At 35.5% G+C, this 20,184-nt stretch overlaps 1 long non-coding RNA gene across 1 annotated transcript in view; it reads right to left on the reverse strand.

Annotated features, from left to right (window-relative positions):
* The window catches only part of LOC111560505, a 1,125,299-nt gene that overhangs the window by 928,993 nt on the left and 176,122 nt on the right, over positions 1-20,184 (reverse strand). The gene's annotated exons all lie outside the window — the stretch shown is intronic.

Here is a 20,184-nt window from a genome sequence, read left to right on the forward strand (position 1 = left end):
AAATGATATGTAAAAAACACATAGTGTGAATGCATGAGCACTTTTGTTTTCAGAGAAATGGGTCCATAATTTTCAACAAATTCTTACAATGGATATACTTTCCGGTGCCCAGGACGATTCTTATTTATGCCTCTTAAGTCGGAATAATTGGTTATTCATCGGACCCCATAAAAAGGTACCATCTTTTTACGATCTCAAAGTGTGATAAATTTTACGATTATCCTAGATTCTCAAAAATGTCCATGGTCCAACAGAAGTTAAAACTCTTCTGATCTCTTTAAGCCTCCATGTTGGGCTGTATTTAAACAGAGTCTATTTTTTTTCCCTCATAAAATATACATCCACTCCCTTGAAAACACAGGTGAAGGACTTTTCTAATTAAAGACCAACAAGTAGATCCTGACAAAACCCACCAGTTAACTATCTCACCACAATACCATGTTGCTTAAGATTATAAATATGAGAGATGGCAATGGGTATAAAAACAAATATGTAACACTGATAATTTGGCCACACTGCCTTAGATGTGATATTGTGTCCCATCTGTTCAGTGACATAACAGCAATTTGTGCACCCCAATATTTCCTAGAAATGCTTGCACTGAAGAATTCTTGGTCTAAGAGATACTTATGAGACTTCAATCGTTTTAACTGTGTTCATGCCTTGTATATATGGCATAAGAAATACAGAATATTTAATAATTATACTTTAAAGGTGGATATATGGAAAATATTTCAGTTGTCCTAAAGACTTTCCTTGATTTCTAGTATACTTGTGTACTGGGGAAGATCAACTTGATTAGGGAATCTGATGGGTATTTTTTTTACTTGTTTTTCTTGTCTTCATTTGCTCCTTTCATAAAAATTTTGGGTTTATTCACTTTCTCTTAGAGAAATTTGATTGTGGCATTACAGCCTGATCACCAATTCCATCTGCAAATTTAAGGGCAAAAGATGGCCTCTGTTGAGAAAATTGACTATCTGTCTAAATGATTAAGGAGTTAAGAGACTTTGTATAGCTTTATAAATCTGCCTTCCCTCCACCCGCCCCCAAAAGCTTCATTTAGAGCCTTTTTTTTTAACTTCTGTTAAATGCAAACAGTTTCTAATCAGCCACTCAAAGCAAGGAACCAGTGTGTGTGTTATGTTTTAGCTGTAAAAAATTCATTTTCTGGGATTATAAATTCTATTTCAAGTTACATTAACAGAGCAAGATACCTCAGGAAGAATTCTGAATGAAATAAACATGTCCCTCACATGTTTCCTATATGATTCCTATAACACTCTCTCTTCTTCTTGGTCCTAGTGCCCCTCTGATATGGTTGTTTTTACCTATCTGTGCCTATAGACACTCTTTTCCCCTTCATGGGTAGAATCAATCTATGTTCCATATTAGAGATCCCAGATGGTCACTTGCCTGTTTTCAGTGTATTAAGGGTGCAGCCCTAAATGCCTCTAGTTATAAATAATCAACCTGTGAAATTGAGAAGACAAAACATTTTTGGAAAGGAAAGGAAAAAAACTTCACAGTGTGAATCCTAAGATGCATAATTCTGAGTCAGTTAAATCCACACATGGCCAAGACAGCTTTGCAATACTCTGCTACGTGGTAGTACCAGGTCTAAAGATCTCCAAAGATGCCCTGAAATAGCTTTAAAACACAAAGAAACTGAAAGGGAATAATTCAGGTTTTCATCTGTGCCTCAATACATCTTCTTCAAAAGCAACTGCTGAAGGAATAACAACATCACAGGCAGGGGCAAAATGCTGTCAGTCTTGTAAACTGTGAGTGGCGTCCCTGCTCCGAGATGATCTGTTGACCAAAACAAGCTCATCAGGAATGTATCACCCAAACCTGGTCCAACCCAATTCTTTCCTCCTCTCCCACACTGACCTTTTCTTTTCTACTTGTGGTAAAATATACAAAACATTTATCATTTTAGCCATCTTTTAATATACGGTCTGTGACACTAAGCACATTCACATTGTTTTGCTACCATCACCACCATGCACCCACAGAACATTTTTCATTTACAAAACTAAAACTCTGCACCCATTAAAAAATCATCCCCCATTTCTCACTATCCACTCACACTTACCTTCTAAAATTATCTTAATTTAAAACTTTTGCTTCTAAAAACTGGAGGGAGGGTTGGTAGATAAGAATGTATTCCTAGTATGTATATATTTTCCTGGTGAAAACAGCCATTTAAAATAAGCTTAGGGGTGCCCGGGTGGCTCAGTTGGTTAAGCCTCTGACTTTTGATTTTGGCTCAGGTCATGATCTCACAGTTGGTGAGTTTGAGCCACACATCGGGCTCTATGCTGACAGCATGGAGCTTGCTTGGGACTCTCTCTCTCTCTCTCTCTCTCTCTCTCTCTCCCTCTCTCTCTCTCTCTCTCTCTCTCTCTGTCTCTCCCCCCCCTGCCCTTCCCCTGCTTGTTCATTCTCTCTCTCAAAATAAGTAAACTAAAAAATAAAAATTAAAACAAATTAAAATAACCTTAAAAATAAATAAGCTTAATCTACCACAGTCTATTACCATTTCAGTTAGGACTATTTCATTTGCCAATGACAAAACCTCAACTCAACTTTTTTGTTTTGTTTTTTTTGTTTTGTTTTGTTTACTCTAGAGAGAGAGAGAGCATGAACAGGAAAGAGGGGCAGAGGGAGGCTGAGAGAGAAGGAGAGAGAGAGAGAGAATGAATCTCAAGCAGTCTCCACTCTATCCTCAGTGCAGAGCCAAAAGTGGGGCTCAATCCCAGGACTCTGGGAACATGATCTGAGCCAAAATCAAGAGTTGGATGCGCAACTCACTAAGCCACCCAGGCACCCCAAGGGAATAAGAACAGATTAAAAAAATGAGAGAGAAATCTGCTTTGTGTACCTGTGGAAAGGGAGGGTTGCATCTGAGGCTTAAAAACAAAAAGAATTCAAATATCTCTAAGACAATGTAAGATACTCTCTGCCATTTCCAGTTTTGACTTTGTTTCTCTCTACTCTGATGGATGTCAATGGAGGGGTGGGGTAATACTGTTCCCCAGGGGACAGCCCACATGGCCGCCAGAGACCATTTTCATTGTCACAATTGGGGTACACTACTGTAATCTAACAGGCAGATGCCCAGGAAGCTGTCAAACATCCTATAATACACAACAGTATCCACAATAAAAATCTGTTGACCACAAGTATCAATAGCATCAAACTTGAGAAGCCCTAATCTACTCCGTACCTATTCCTTCCAAATGTTCAGTAACATAAAATCTTCAATTTCCAAGCCACTCATCTAGTGGTCTCACCATCAAAGGACTGAAATTCCTCCCTACTTTCAATTTTTAAAACTGTCCATGAAGGACTCTCAGTAGACTTATTTGAGTCAATTGCCAATCAGTCACAGTCAGGAAGGAGGGGGTCACAGGGAGCTAGGGCCCAGGATGGCCTCTCAAAGCCCCTTTCCTTGTATAAGTGCCATCCTCAGAAGAGGAAAATTGCAATGATCTGGGTAAATATTCCAAACAGTGTATATCACAAAGTAGAACTTTCGTGTTGTAACTATATTTTTTAAAATAAGGTCTTAGTGTTGGCTCTTTCTGTGGCAAATTTCCCAAGACAGAAAAAAATCTATAATTGGAGTAGTTACCATACTTAGGTGGGGTTTTTTGTAACCAGATAAAGTGTTTAATCATCCAATTTTATGCAGAAATCATTTCCCCAAAATATAAATTAATTCAAGTAATGAGATATGCAAAACAGAGGGGAAAAGCATAGATATTTATAAGGTTCACTTTTGAAATTGGCAAAAATAATGAATCTTTATGTCTGCAGTGATAAAGTTGGACTCCTCTCCTCTTAGTATCTCCATCTTCTGTTAGATTGCTTGCAGATCCACTGAAATTAGATGTCAGTGTAAATTATGGTGCAGGCGGCCTTACTAGCCAAGGCTATGAAGGGTAGACACATAAAAACAAGGTGCTATTGAATGTAATTGCTTCTGATCTTAAAATTCTCAAGTGACAAAATTGATGCTGATGTGGTATTTGCATCAGGTAGTCCCTTTAATTGACACTGACTCAGTTGGGGACATCTTTTTTCTGAGTGGTTTTATTTTTTTCTTCAGAAAAACTTAAGAATTACTTAAGTTCCAGAATAGGAAAGTCAGCAATTTACAAGTTGGACAGATCTGAGAGGTGAATAACAGTAGGTAGAGGAAGTAGAGATCTCTAAACTTCTTCCATGGCCCATGGTCCTGTAAACTCTAACGCGAGAAAATGAATTTGCATAAAGAGCATTTGGAGATAATACTTGGAAGAAAGTTAGCACTTTCTTGAACCTTGCTAAATTAGGAAGAAAGCCCCATTTGCAAACATTTCCATTCTTGTCTATTTCAATAAGGAGAAAGATGAAAAAGCATGACCCACAGGGCTCCTGGAGGAAGGATATGCATGGTTTTGTCTGCTCATTTAAATACTTAACAAGCCACAGGGAAAAAAGAAGACATCCCATTCCACTGCCCATAACATATGTCAGTAAGTCATAAAAATAAATCATACCGTGGATGGCTTGTGAACATTGCTCAGCCTCCTGTGAGACATTAGCACTTGTTCTTGAGCCAAAAAAGCACAGTCCAACTATCTAATATTTGTTCTTCCCTGTCATGAGAAACAGTTTCCAGAAAACAGAGAAGATAATTAGTTAATTCTTACCTTGACTCTATGGCAAAATTATAATGTTCTCTCTAATAATTTTATGTCATAGAACTTCTTTGAATTAAAGGCGGATATTTCAGTAATATTTTTAGGTTTAGCAAAACTATAACATCTGAAAGAACTGATAAGAAGCTGGCTTTACACCTTATATGAATCAAATTAATAAATATTGCCTGAAGATGATGGTCTCTGGGAATTTAATATTGAGTATTAGGCTATACGGTGAATGAGATTTTTTCTACTCTATCATGTTTAAATTTGACCAAAACTGCAAAATAGTATGTTTTCAAATATTTCCAAAAATCTATCTAACTGGTTATTCAGCAAAATATTTGTTAAAACTTATGTATCAAAGGAAGAAAATGAATCCTATGTAAAAACTTGGAAACTTCAAAGCAGTTGTTTTCCTGCATTGAAGGAAGATTTTCCAACTCTTCCTGATAATGTAGGTCAACTGCAAGGAATTTTGGGTCCATTCCCACCCAAAATATGAGTAGTGCCAGGTGACCAATGTTGCACATGATACATTTCACTGGGTCTCTCCAATCTGATCAGGGGTAAGAGGGGGAAAAAAATGAGGTAGGCAGGGATGAAATCAAGTTACATTAAAAAATACAATGTTGTTTGGCTGGAGAGCTCACTCATTACTGCCTGATAATTGCACCCTAACTACCACTCCACCCCACCCTCACCCTCAATTATTCCTGGCAGTCTCCAGGAAAGCTCCCATATGATGTCATGACCATCTGGGGCCTCTGATTTTTCCTCCTCCCCTGTTTCCACTGTCTTATGAATATATTTAAGGTCTATATAGCCTCATCTGGTGCCTGACATTTCTGACACAGAGGCACTCCATGGCATCCAAGCCCCACAAAGTACTAAGCCAACAACTGGGTGGAGTCTCTAAGGCAATGCTTTACCCCAACTGGTCTCAACTGCTGTTGCATCATGAAACCGCTGTTGAAAATGAGGGTTCTGACTTCTCTGCAAAGGCGAGACTTTGTACAACTTCCAAAGGTACAAGCAGCATCTCTCACAAATGACAGTACCTCCAATGCTTGTTCTGCTGGTCTGGAAACTGGCCTCTACTATGGCATGATCTTGCCAATAGGAAGACCACATCACTTCTGGGAGGATGGACCATTACTATGCTGCAGCTTTGCTATGTTCTCTGGGTCCTCTGAATACACAGAACCATGCTGGGCTTTACCCACAGGTGTAATGATGCCCTCTCCTCCTCGTGCGGTGCTGTTATATCTATACCGAAACACAGTTGCTTCATAGTTGAAGAAGTAGTAAGGGAAGGCACATTGTTGACTGACATCTCATTATGCCTCACCACCAAGCCCTGAGCATTATCATTAGAGCACACTTTGAGACCCTGACTCTCCACTGAGAAATCAATTTTTCCCCATTAAGGTCCTTTATCCCCAGTGAGATAAATGCAAGTTGACTCCTAGTGATTTCTGTGTCAGAACATCATTTCCAAGATACTGTAGGAAATATGGCTTAGGCTTCATCCACAAAGACCTACAGCAAATGCTCTCTGCTCCAACTTAAATTCAATATTTAAAAATTTTTAGGGGCGCCTGGGTGGCGCAGTCGGTTAAGCATCCGACTTCAGCCAGGTCACGATCTCGCGGTCTGTGAGTTCGAGCCCCGCGTCGGGCTCTGGGCTGATGGCTCAGAGCCTGGAGCCTGTTTCCGATTCTGTGTCTCCCTCTCTCTCTGCCCCTCCCCCGTTCATGCTCTGTCTCTCTCTGTCCCAAAAATAAATAAACGTTGAAAAAAAAAATTTTTTTTAATTTTTAAATATATTTTCTTTACTGTATATGTGCAGAAAAACACTAAAAAAAGTGAAAGGCCCATGAGAAACAAACAAAAAGAAAGAAGGAAAGAAAGAAGGAAGGAAGGAAGGAAGGAAGGAAGGAAGGAAGGAAGGAAGGAAGGAAGGAAGGAAGGAAACAAAGAAACAAAGAAAAGAAAAAGAAAAAAACCCTACTAAACAAAAACAAAAACAAAATAAAACAAAAACAAACAAAAAACCCTGAAGAACAACGTCTCAGTGTAGGAAGAACAGAATCCTGGGCTTCTTGAAACCAAGTATGTTTAAACCAACAATATCCTCATAATACCTGCCTCCCCCCAACACACACACTTGGCTACATTCATCCAACATCACTTGTAAGTATGCCTGGTATCTATTTCTTTTTTTTTTTCTTTTTCATTCTAGCCCTTTTTGGTACCTTCAATGATAACCAGCTACGGCTTTTCCCCATTTTCCATTCCTCTCTCTTTTTCCACTCAAATAACACCTTTCATTTCATTAGTCTCCTTTTAAGGCAAAGACACCCTACTAAACTACTAGAAAATAAGATATAAAATGCTTCAAAGTAAACTTCAAAGCCTTAAAAAAATCGCAACAAAGAAATTAAAATTTTAAACATCAAAGAATTCCACATACTTAATCGCTAAAACTGAGAAAAGGGACTGACATCTCTTTTCAGGGGGAGGGGACCTCTCATTGTGAAAATTCTCCTTCTTCAAGAATAACTGAAGACAAAGCAATTATGTTTTAAAGGACACAGATGTAAATAGGATGTGTTGTTCGTATTTCTTTCTTCAGGCTATTTCTTCCTATTTCTTTCTTCCCCACTATATATATGTATGTGTATATATATATATATATATATATATATATATATATATATACATATATATATACACACACAGATAGATATAGATATAGATATAGATATAGATATAGATATAGATATAGATATAGATATAGATATACAGAATTAAAGTCTTAAGAGCTCGTGCATACCTCCACTTTCATTCTCTAAAAATACCTGCCTCCATTGTAGCCGTTTAAATCAGGCATGCATTTTGCTGCACAGGATGGTTCAAGCACAACTAAAAGACTGAGCATTCAGTGACCTGAGATAGGTGTCCTCTTTCTGCAAGGAATAATACAGTTTCTTCAAACTGATAATTGTCACTAGAAGGAATTCATATTAGAACCTTAATCTTGCTCCAAAATTCTCTTAGTAAAAGCCTATAATTTGTGCAACCTGACGTATCTGTCAGGAACAGATATTTAGCCTCCCCTGCTCCCGACACAGAGGACACTAGCCTATTCCAGTGTTTTTGTCTCCTGCTTTAATGATTAGTACTATTTCCATCATCTTTTTTCACTCTGCTTCAAACATCATACAATTGTCATCTATCGAAAAAGCTGAATACTAACAAGGAAATATGGTTCGTGCTGCACTTGAGCTTCCTTTGGGATTTTCACCACTAAAAATGCATCTTTCTCTTTTCTCTCTTTCTCTTCTCCTTTTTTTAATCTTACCACTTTTTTAATCTTACCACTTATATTACATTTTCCAAAAAGAGTTTGGTGATCACAGTTAGAAAGCTGATACCAAAAAATAAATAGGCAAACAAAGCATTCCCAGGAGGTCCCGATGGCAGAGGACCCCCAAGCTCAATGTCAAGTTAAGTCCATTGGAACAGTAGTCCCACTATGGAAAATTGAAACAAGTCCACAGGATCAAATCCACTTCCAGTCACCACCAGTGACTAAACTAACATTTCTTGTAGAGCAATTTACTGTCTGTCATGGACCTTTGCCAAAAGCCTAACTAAAAAAGACCAAAAAAAGCTGAAAACATCCTCAATGCTGTTTATATTCAGGTCTGGCTAGCCATCAGTAATAATCATATTGTTGCAGAGGAACCAAGGAATAACGCTGCAAGGGGAAGAAGGAAGAAAAGAGAATGGCAGGAAAAGGAAGAAAAATTGCCCTTTTAACCAGCTTCCTGGATAAAGAAATCAGAGAGCTCTACTAAAAAATAAAGAAAAGAAAATAAAATAAAGAAAAGAAAAAGAAAATAGAGATTCCCTGAGACAGAACTGAAAATAAAACTAACGCATAAAAAAATCAATATTTAAAGAGAAGTAACCTGATTTGATCCTTCAAAAACATATTAATTCAATAGAGAAGCCACAGGTCCAATTTTATAAATACAGTCCAGTGTACTTTTGTTTACAGCTGCAAAAATTTTAAATCATTTTCTCACTCACTATCACATTCCAATCCTTTAATAATTCTAGGAAGCAAGTAAGATTAATTTCCAATACAAATGGACAATCAAGACATAGAAAATATATTTGTTAATTATCTGTCACAAAATAGGACATAAAGGTGGCTGACAAACAAAGCGTTGAATTGAACCTTAATAAAAACTGTTCTATATTTAAGATCTAAAACACTATTGAAGGCTGTGCTCTTTCAGGCAGCAAATGTAATGGGAGATAGTCAGTGATGGAACCAGCAGTGGAGAGAAGGACTGAGTGCCCTCCTTGAAGAGATTAATTCTCCTCACATGGAAATAACTATAGTATCTAAATGTCACTCAATGGTATATAAGCTTCACTGGCCCATAAAAATACCACTTTCCTATGAATGAAAAACAGGATTAAGATCAAAGAATAAAGGCCATATTTTTAGAAGTTAGAGATAAATTATTTAAAAATATGTGAGTTGAATAAGCTGAATCAAAAAAAAAAAAGAGAGAGGCATTTACTTATTCTTTGCTTGAAATACACATGTGTTTTGCTGTGCACCATACATTTTAAAATATTAATTTAATTTCCATACTTTTAGCTATTTAGAAATAGTGAAAATTAGATACTTCCTTGATACAATCCAATTTTTGCTGATTCTCTGGCCTACCTGCCACATTTCAAGTAAATAAGGTTAGGGCTTCAATAAATAATCTTGGGACTTCTTGTAAATGAATGAAGTAAAAAGGAATTTCAATTATGTAAGACATTCTTTGATGATGTGATTATAGATCATAAAGAAGGCAGCATTGCCTGATGAAAGGCAAAGCTTTTGAAGTCAGACATGGCTTGATTTCTCTGTGCACCACTAACTATGCAGCATGACCAAGTCAGGGCTCTTTTCTGAGACTGTTTTTCCTCATCTGAAAAAGTGCAGGATATCTTAAGGATTAGGGATAACATGGCAAGTGGCCAGCAAAATGTCTGGCCTACCTTTAAGGCAGACTCTTAGAGAATAATAAAGAAGAATTTTGATTACCATCACCATCTCCCTTTTTTTTTAAATACAACTTATTGTCAAGTTAGTTAACATACAGAGTATACAGTGTGCTCTTGGCTTCGAGGGTAGATTGCCATGAATCATCACTTTCATACAACACCCAGTGCTCATCCCAACAAGTGCCCTCCTCAATGCCCATCACTCATTTTTCCCTCCCCTCACCGCCCACCCCATCAACCCTCAGTTTGTGCTCTGTATTTAAGACTCTCTTATGGTTTGACTCCCAGTTTATAATTTTTTTTCTCATCCCTTCCCTCATGGTCTTCTGTTAAGTTTCTCAAATTCCACATATGAGTGAGAACATATGATATCTGTCTTTATCTGGCTGATTTATTTCACTTAGCTTAATACACTCCATACTATCCACGTTGTTGCAAATTACAAAATTTCTTTTTTTTTCATTGCCGAGTAGTATCCCATTGTAAATATATACCACATCTTCTTTATCCTTTCATCAGCTAGCTGATGGACATTTGGCCTCTTTCCATAATGTGGCTATTGGTTATAGCAGCACCAAATTATGGATTATCATCATCTTCTACCTTTAAGATTGTATTCTACAAAAGTAAAGCCAAATTCTGGTTGCTTGACTTAGTTGATTAACTGCAAAATTAGACAGAAGGATGTGACTTTTATTGACTCTTAGAAGAACAAAGTGATGTTTCGAACATTGTCATCACCACATCATCAATTCGTAACCATTAAAAATCAGAATTTATTAGCACTTCATACGTACAGGTGCCACCCCTCCACATCTGTTTAATACACATAGATGCAAATAAATTTTAAGATTTAATAAGCCTCAAGATTCACCAGTTAATACTGGCGTATGCTAGGCAATATTGACTTCACTAAATCAAGGGATTGTGAATTGTTTAGCTATATTCTCAGAGTTTTGTATACCTTCTGTCACATAGTAGGTGCTCAATAACCATTTGTTGTTGAGTTAACTAGGAGCTAAGAGCAGGAATTGAAAACTATGAGTATTAGAAACATGTACATCGCATTGCATTCCTTCATATTAATTCTTTATTTCACTCTTTAATTTTTTAATGTTTATATTATTTTTGAGAGAGAGAGAGAGAGAGAGAGAGAGAGAGAGAGAGAGAGCGCCTGCGCAGGGAAGGGGCAGAGAGAGAGTGAGACACAGAGTTGAAGCAGGCTCCAAACTGTCAGCACAGAGTCCTACACGGGGCTCAAACCCACAAACCGTGAGATCATGACCTGAGCTGAAGTCGGATGCTTAACAAACCCATTGTTCATTATTAGTATTTCATGGATTCAACAATCAAATATTTACTGAATGCCTACTATGAGCCAGACACTAGAGACATGGAAGTGAATAAGATAGGCAAAGTCTTAAATGAGATAATACAGACAAAGAGAACAGTACCTAGCACACAGTAAGCTCCCAGTAAGTGACAGAGTAGTACAGAAGTCCATGCCAGCCCCTCTCTCTGCTATGCTCTCCCACTCTGTCTCATATTTATATGGCACACACATGCCTAAAATTGTTTACTATATGACTCCTTCACCTAGAAATTCACAAGAAAATAAAAGAACTTTTGTTGAAATAACTTTAGTTTTATTTTATTTTTTTCCCCAAACTGGGTTATTCATAAAATAGCCTTCCAGATTAATGAAAAAGCAGTTGCTATCATCAAAGAATCCCTAAGAATCTTCAAACTTTCTGTAAATTGGCAGCATTCTGCTCAAGCTGTTTAGTTCCCACAGAAGTGAGTCTTTGAAGTTGACAAGGTGTTCATAGAGAAAGCAGTAGCTTGCTAAAAAGCCATTACTTTTGTTTTACTCAAAACCTAGTTAAGCCTGATTTGGAAAGAACAAAGTCCGAGTTTCCAAAACCACTGTTGGGCTACTGCAAGATAGACTCCTTCCTACTGAGTGACGGCCAAAGGCTCCACACGCAGCCGTTGAAGGATATCGATGCACACTATAGATCTCTGCCTCTCGTTTGTCCTGTCCTATGTAGTTGAGTAAAGACAAAGCTATTTTGTGGAAAGATCATCAGCCAACACAATGAAAACATAATCCCTTCTCATGAGCATGCCTTGGGAAGCAGTACAGGGTTAAGTAAGTGTATGAGCTCAGGAGGCAGAAAACCTCATTCCAAAACTGGGCATCGGCTCTGTATTGATAATAATATTAATAGCTACCATTTATTGTGTGCTTCCAAGTGCCAGACATTGTACTAAGTGCTTTATATTCATTATCTTATTGACATACTAGAAAGACTGCCAGTGTATACCAATGAATAGAGCTGCTTCACCACTTAGCAGCTTGTTGGAGAGAACATTTGTCTGCACTCTTACTGTTTCCTTCCACCTGGAGGCATTTCATTAGCTTTGTTCTCCAGGCCTCTTCCCATTGCCTTACTTAACCCTCGGAATGGATGGCATATCTGGTTGGTGAATTTAGTTGGGAAAAATGAGGATTCAAGGCCAAATCCCTGCCTTTATTTGCTCTCAGGAATGAGTTCACCAGCAAAGAGCACATCTTTGTCTCTGCTCTATCACACCCTAACTCTTAAAGAACACTACCACCAATTAGATAGGCCTGCCTGGGCCAGCAGGACTATGCCCGAGATTTGTTCTTACCAAGTTCAATTGCCCGCACAAAGAAGCCACATTCTAATATGTCAACGATACATGTAGTATTTTGATTTTCCACTAGCTGATATCTTGGCTTCCTTCTCAACTGGTTCAGGATTTGAGAACGAAATGGTGACAATTTGGAGGACATTCTCTATAGCTATACAACCTTCCAGTACCTTATTTTTCTTGTCTCTAAAATGAGAATAATAGTACTCATTTCATAAACTCGTTGTGACCATAAATGAGATAATATTTATCGAGTAAGTGAAAGGCATATAGCATGCATATAATAAATACTAGCAATTATAATTGTTATTGTTTTTATTATTATTATCATCATCATTTAACTAAATGGTCTACCAGATCTATTCCTCTTCTCATATTCTACGGATTTTTGTTATCATTAAAGTTACTTTATCTTTGAGCAAGTCACTTTCTGAGACTCAAAAATGGGAACAACAATAGTACCTGGATCAAAGCATTTACCTGAGAATTATATACAAGAAAACATATGTTTAGTGCTTAGCACAATGTCTGGCATACATATGCTCAATAAATTAACAGTATTATCACTAGTAATATTATTTTATTTTTTTATTATGAATCACCTCATTCTTCTCCCTCTCATCCCTGCCATGCCTATTGTGTAACAGCATCTAATTTAATCTGGTTTCTCGTAAGTGACACATGTATTTTTGCTTATCCCTGTATGGTTGTTTTCTTCATTTAAATCCCCAAAATCCACTGTCCATCTGTCTAACTTTAATAAAGTATAGCATTGCCCTTTTCTTCCAGTAAAGAAATGAAGAATACTTGCTTCAAAGAGAAGACAATAGTGAATCATATATCCTGTAGTGACAGACTTTGGCAGCGCATCTCACATGCCAACCAGATGCTTTCTATTACATTATGACCAACACCCAACAAATAATGAAGAAAGAAAGAAAAATATATACAGACATCAAGTGTAACCAAGGCAAAGTAATTCAGAAAGCCAAGTTTCCTCTCTCATTTCATCAGTATAACTTCTCTAAGGTTGTAACATTTAAAGCATTTTCTAGACTGAGCTTTAACCCAATGCTAAAGGCAGCACAGCTTTGTATTTCTTGCTGATAAGTGGAAAGGATGATGAATATTTTCAAAATACAATATGGTCAGAATGAGCTATAGCACGTACACAAACATACAGAAAAGGAAAGCATGTTTTCTCTGAATTGAATTGAACTAAAGGACATGCATATTTAGCAGTTCTGTAGAAAGTACACTAAATCTTCAAAATACAGACAGGGAAATAAATATCCTATCAATTCTGACTCTGAAAAAGATTTGAATTCAAGCTGAAGGTTTTATTAGGATTTCAACACTATAAACTCATGTTGGTCTTCAATAATACACGCTCAATTGGAGATCATATCATCCAAGTTGACTTTTCCACTTAAAAGTACAAAAATTTTAAGTAAATTGGAAAAATTTTATGTTCTCACTGTAAGAACATTTCCATGGCATCAATCACAGTTTCCATTACTATGAATACTTTGTGAGGGTTTGCTTCAAGGAGTTTTTTTTTTAATATATACATATTACCACCTTTAATAAACTCAAACTCTGTGACAATATATACTTGAGGAATTCCTTCATCATTGCCTAGTAAGTTGTGCTGGATTCTAGTCACAGGAAGTTCATTCTATTCTAAGAAATTCTTTTGAAACAAAGTAAAAACTAACATGATATAAAACTCAATGCCTTCACGTTCAGACAGTTTGAAAACATTTTGCTTAACTACATTGCCTTTATTTGTCCACTCTTTCCCTGTCATCACTGTCCCTCAAAGAAAACAGTAGACATATCTCTAATAGTCTACAGAAATAATGTTGTTAAAGAGACTCTCATTGTAGGCCAGAGGAAAACTATTTGGAAGTAAGACAAATGTTTTTTTTTTCTTTTCCCTCAAGATGATTCTGTCCATGAAGTGACCTGAGCACAAATTTTCCCATATTAAATATTGCAAGATTCTTTAAATATCTGGGTGGGATTTTTCTTTAATGTTAAAAAATAATTCTAAAGTTCATCTGGGAGAATAAATAGGTTAAATGTAACTAGCAAACATAAATTTTAAAATTTAAGTAATAATGGTACACTTAGCTTAACAGATATAAATCTTTTATAAAGCAACAATAATTAAAATCATTAGGTATCAGACCATAGGGAAACAAGATAATCTAACATACAAAATGTCAAAACATACTAATACATAAAAAGTTGGGGCGCCTGGGTGGCGCAGTCGGTTAAGCGTCCGACTTCAGCCAGGTCACGATCTCGCGGTCCGGGAGTTCGAGCCCCGCGTCAGGCTCTGGGCTGATGGCTCAGAGCCTGGAGCCTGTTTCCGTATCTGTGTCTCCCTCTCTCTCTGCCCCTCCCCCGTTCATGCTGTGTCTCTCTCTGTCCCAAAAATAAATAAATGTTGAAAAAAAAATTTAAAAAAATAAATAAATAAAAAAAAATAAAATAAAAAAAAAAAGTTAAATAAACAGTAGGTTAAACAGCAAAAATCAGTAAGAATATTGATTCTTTCACTTTAATAAGTTAAGGGAGAAAATATTTAGATATTCACCTCATCACAGACACCAAAAAATTAAACATGACTTAAAGGTTTAAAAATATAAAATCAAGTCATAAAAAAATAAAAGTAAAAAAGGAAGATGCATATGAAGCTTTCTATGCCAACTTCCACTCCTGGCTATGACAGAATAATTAGTCTTAGACATGCACTCCCTCTATAAATGGCTTAAAACTTGGCAAAATATATGAGGTAATTGTTTTTAGAGACTGGAAAAGTAATACAAGCCTGTGATTCTGAAAGGAAGGGAACATATGATATGAACCTCATACTTGCCTTAGCTTTCTGCCTGGGGACAATTTTTATATGCTGGAACAAGGCAGAATGCATCAGATCCATTGAGATGAGAGTTTGTGGGTTCTGCAAAAGCTAAAATTTTCAGGGCCCATTACCAGAACGGTAGGAGCTAGCCAAAGGTGTTTCCCAGAATTTTGTGTGGGGTTCTTCAGAGATCCTTAGCCAAGGGCTGGGCTGTGCATGCCTAGGTGGGACTCTAGAAAGCCTAAGAGATTGTGTAGGGCTGAGAGCCAGATGGATATACCAGGAGCTACACAACCCTGGTAGTTACAGGAGGTTTGGCCCAGCCAGATTAGAGAGACCTTGCTGATATATCATGACCTACTTGAGACCCCAGAAAGGCCATTACTTAGGGATAAGAATCATTTACAGGGAAAGGGAAATCACAGGATTGAGGACAAAACCAAATGACCCTCTATAACAAAGAAAAATAAAAATCTGACAGCATCGGAAGGATTAAACAACCAGAAGAAAACTAGGTATTCTTTAAAAGAAAAACAGCATAATTCCAGCCTCCTACAACTATCACCAAAAATGTCTAGCGAATGGTCTGAAATGATTAGATCTGCAAAGAAGCAGGAAACATGATCCCTAAATAAGGAAAACAAAACCAGTCAATAGAAACAGAAATAGGCTTTAAAGATCACCCAGATGTTAGAATTAGCAGCAAAGATATTAAAGCAACTATTATTATGTTCAAAAACATAAGATTGGTATAAGTAGTGAATAATCTCAAAAAGGAAATTTTAAAAATTACTAAATGAAAATTCTAGAACTTGAAGATACAGTGTGTGAAATGAAAAATGCAATGGATGGGCCAAAAGTTAGATTGAAGACTACACAATAAAGGGTTAGTGAACACAAAGAGAGATCAATAGAAATTATTCAATCTAAAAAAAGAAGAAAAAATAGTGAAAGAATTAAAGAGCATAAGTGACTAGTTGATTATGCATCGTAATTTATATACCCAATTTTGACAGGAATGTGATGACATTCATGGTTTTGATTTGCATTTCTCTAATGACTAATGATGTTGAAATCTTTTCATGTACTTGTCATCTATATGTCATCTTTCAACAGATGTCTCTTCATGTCATTCACCTATTTTCTAATTAGATTGTTGTTTTCCTGTTGACTATTGACAGTTCTTGATATATTATAGATGCTAGTGCTTTGTCAAATATGTGATTTGCAAACATTTTCTCCTATTATGCACCTTGCCTTTTCATCCTTTTACTTGGATCTTTTGCAGAGCAAAATATTTTTCATTATGACTACGCCCCACTTACCAATTTTTCCTTTTATAAGCTGTGCTTTTAGTGTCAACTCTAAGAACTCTTTGCTTATCCCTAAACACTGAAGATTTTAGATGTTGACTCCAAAAGTTTTATAAATTTACATTGTACATTTTAGTCCATGATCCATTCAAGTTAATATTTGTATAAGGTGTGAGACTTAAGTCAAGGTTCACTTTTTAAGTCCTTTGGATGTCCAATTGCTCTACAACCAACTGTTCAAAAAACTATCCTTTCTTCACTGTATTGGTTATACACATTTGCCAAACATTAATTGGTATTTCTTGTGAGTCAATTTCTGAGTCCTCTCTTGACTTATTCCTTGCAAAATATTACAAAGTCCTGATTACTATAGCTATTCAATGTGTGCTAAAGTCAGGCATGTTGAGTTCTTTCACTTAATTCTTCTTTTTCAAAATTGTTGTATCTAGTCTAGTCCCTTTGCTTTCCATATTAATTTTAGAATAATCTTGTCTGTATCTACCAAAATAAATACTGTGATTTTTGGTACAAATTGCATTGAATCTGTATACTAATTTGGGAGGAATTGACATCTTAACTATGTTAAGTCTTCCAATCAACCCATGAACACATTTTTCTCTCCATTTATTTAGGTATTCTTTGATTTCTTCTATCAGCATTTGTAGTTTTCAGCATCTAAGTCCTGTATGTATTTGGTTAGATTTAGACCTATTTCATTTTCTTTGAGCAACTGTAAGTGGTATTGTATTTCTAACTATGGTGTACTCATGTTCATTGCTAGTATATAGAAATACAATTAATCTGTATGTTTATTTTGTATCCTCTGACTTTGTAATTCACTTGTTAGGAGAATTTTTTAATTCCATGACATTCTCTGCGTAGACATACATATTATCTAAGGACAGTTTTATTTTTTCCTTTGCAATCTGTATGCCTTATATTTCCTTTTCTTATCTTATTGAACTGGCTGGAGCTTCTATCATATGGTAAATAAAATTGGTGAGAGTGGAAATCCTGGTCTTGTTCTAGATCCTCAGGAAGCGTTCAGTCTTTCATCATTGAGTATAATCTTAGCTGTAGGTCTTATGTAGATATTTTTTATTAAGTTGAAAAAAATTCCCTCTAGTCTTATTTTTTGGGGGATTTTAGTCATGAATGTTTAATTTTGTCAATTGATCTTCCTGAATCAATGATATGACCATGTGATTTTCTTCATAGCCTTTTCATGTGATAGATTACATCACTTGATTTTCAAATTAATCTAGTCTTGTCACCCTAGAATAAACCCTATTTGATCTTGCTATATAATTCCTTTATTTACTGGTGAATTCCATTGGTTAATATTTTCTTAAGAATTTTTTATATCTATATGCATGAGGGATATTGGTCAGTAGTTTTCTTTCTTTAAAAAATTTTTTTGCACTTTTTTACCTGATTTGGTATCAAGATAATACAACCTACAAAAAATCAGTTGGGGACTGTCCCCTATTCTTCTATGTTCTGGAATAGATTATGTAGAATTGGTGTTAATTACTCTTTAAATATTTGGTAGAATTCTTCAGTAAAACCATATGGGCCTAAAAAATCCTTTAGGTTTTTTTTTATTTCAAATTCAATTTCCTTTATACTTACAGAGATATTCACATTACCTATTTGATACTGGATGAGTTGTGATAGTTTGTGTTTTTTAAGAAATTGGTTGATTTCATATATATTGTCAATTTTATGTTTGTAAAGTTGTTTATAGTATTACCTTATTGCTGTTTTTGGTATCTATAGTCTGTAGCAATAATTTCTATTTCATTCCTGATACTGGTATTTTTTTTCCTTTTTCTTAGACAATCTTGATAGAGTTTCATCAATTGTATTGATCTTGTCAGAGGACCACTCTTAATTTTGTTGACATTCTCAATTAGTTTTCTGTTTTAATAAAAAACGTTATTAATTTCTGCTTATATAAATATATATACATATATGTGTGTGTGTATATATATATACTTATATATATATGTATATATATATATATGTATATATACACACACACACACACAATTTCCTTCCTTCTGCTTGTTTTCAGTTTATTTTCCTCTCCTTTTTCTAGGATCTTTAGGTATGAGTATAGATTACTGATCTGAGATAATTCTTCCTTTCTAATATGTACATTTAGCACCATAGATTTCCTTCTCAGCATAACTTTAGGTTGTGCCTCTCAAATTTTGATATGTTGCATTTTTTATTCAGTTTTTTATTTCATTTTCATTCAGTTCAATGTATTTTTATGTTCCTTTAGACTTTCTCCTTAAAGTGCTTAAGGCTCTCTCTTTGAGCCATGGATTATTTAGAACTATGGGGTTTTTTTGTTTTTGTTTTTGTTTTTAGTTTCTAAGTGTTTGAAGGCTTCCTTGTTATTTTTATGTTATTGATTTCTAGTTTGTGTTATTGATTTCTAGTTCTTCCATTGTGGATGGAGAACACACTCTGTATGATTTCAATTCCTTTACGTTTGTTGATGTTTATTTAATGTCCTAAGATATTTGTGTATTTTGGTATATGTTCAATGGACACTTGAAAAAAATGTGTGTTCTGTTGTTGATGGGTAAAGAGTTCTGTTAGTTAGGTCTTGATGGTTGATGTTGTTGAATTTTTATATACCTTTGCTGAATTTTTGTCTAGTTCTATTATTTTAAAAGATGGATACTGAAGTCTCCAACTGTAATTGTGGAATTGCCTATTTGTTTTTTCACTTCTATCTTTTTTGTGTCATATCTCGTGAGGCTCTATTATTTGGTATATAAGTATTAGGATTGCTATGTTTTCTTGATGGATTGTCCCATTTGTCATTGTGTAATGTCCCCCCATCTCTAGCACTTTTACATTTGTTCTAAACTGTACTTTATCTGATATTAATATAGTCAATCCTGCTTTTATTGGTTAATGTTTTAAGGATATATCTTTTTCTATCATATTACTTTCAACCTCCCTATCTTGTAATATTTGAATTGAGTTTCTTTGAAATAGCATACCTGGATCAGAATTTTTAATTAAACATGATCATATGTGTCTTTTAATTGATGTACTTATACTACTTACACCTAATGTAATAACTGATATTTTACAGCTTACATCTGCTAATTTATTTTTAGCTTTCTGATGCTCTGTGTTTCATCCCCTTGTTCCCTTTTCGTTCTCCTGCCTTACTATAGGTTACTTAAACGTTTTCAAATTTTATTTTGTGTTATCTATAGTGTTTTTAAGTGCATCTCTTTATATAGCTTTTTTAGTAGTTGCTCTGGTGCTCCATTTTATACACATTTTATGCACACACACACACATGAATCAGAGTCCTATTGGTGTCATCATTATGCCATTTTAAGTAAAGTACAGAAATCTTTCCTCCATTTCTAATACAATTGATTTAAATATTTTGTCTACTTACACTTCAAATAACATGGTACAGCGTTATAACTTGTGCTTCAGTCATTTAACACAAGTAAGAAAACTCCAGAATAAAGGGAAAATCCATTGTATTTATCCATATCTTTGC

This window comes from Felis catus, chromosome B2, assembly GCF_018350175.1.
Source record: "Felis catus isolate Fca126 chromosome B2, F.catus_Fca126_mat1.0, whole genome shotgun sequence".
NCBI classification, from domain to species: Eukaryota; Metazoa; Chordata; class Mammalia; order Carnivora; family Felidae; genus Felis; species Felis catus.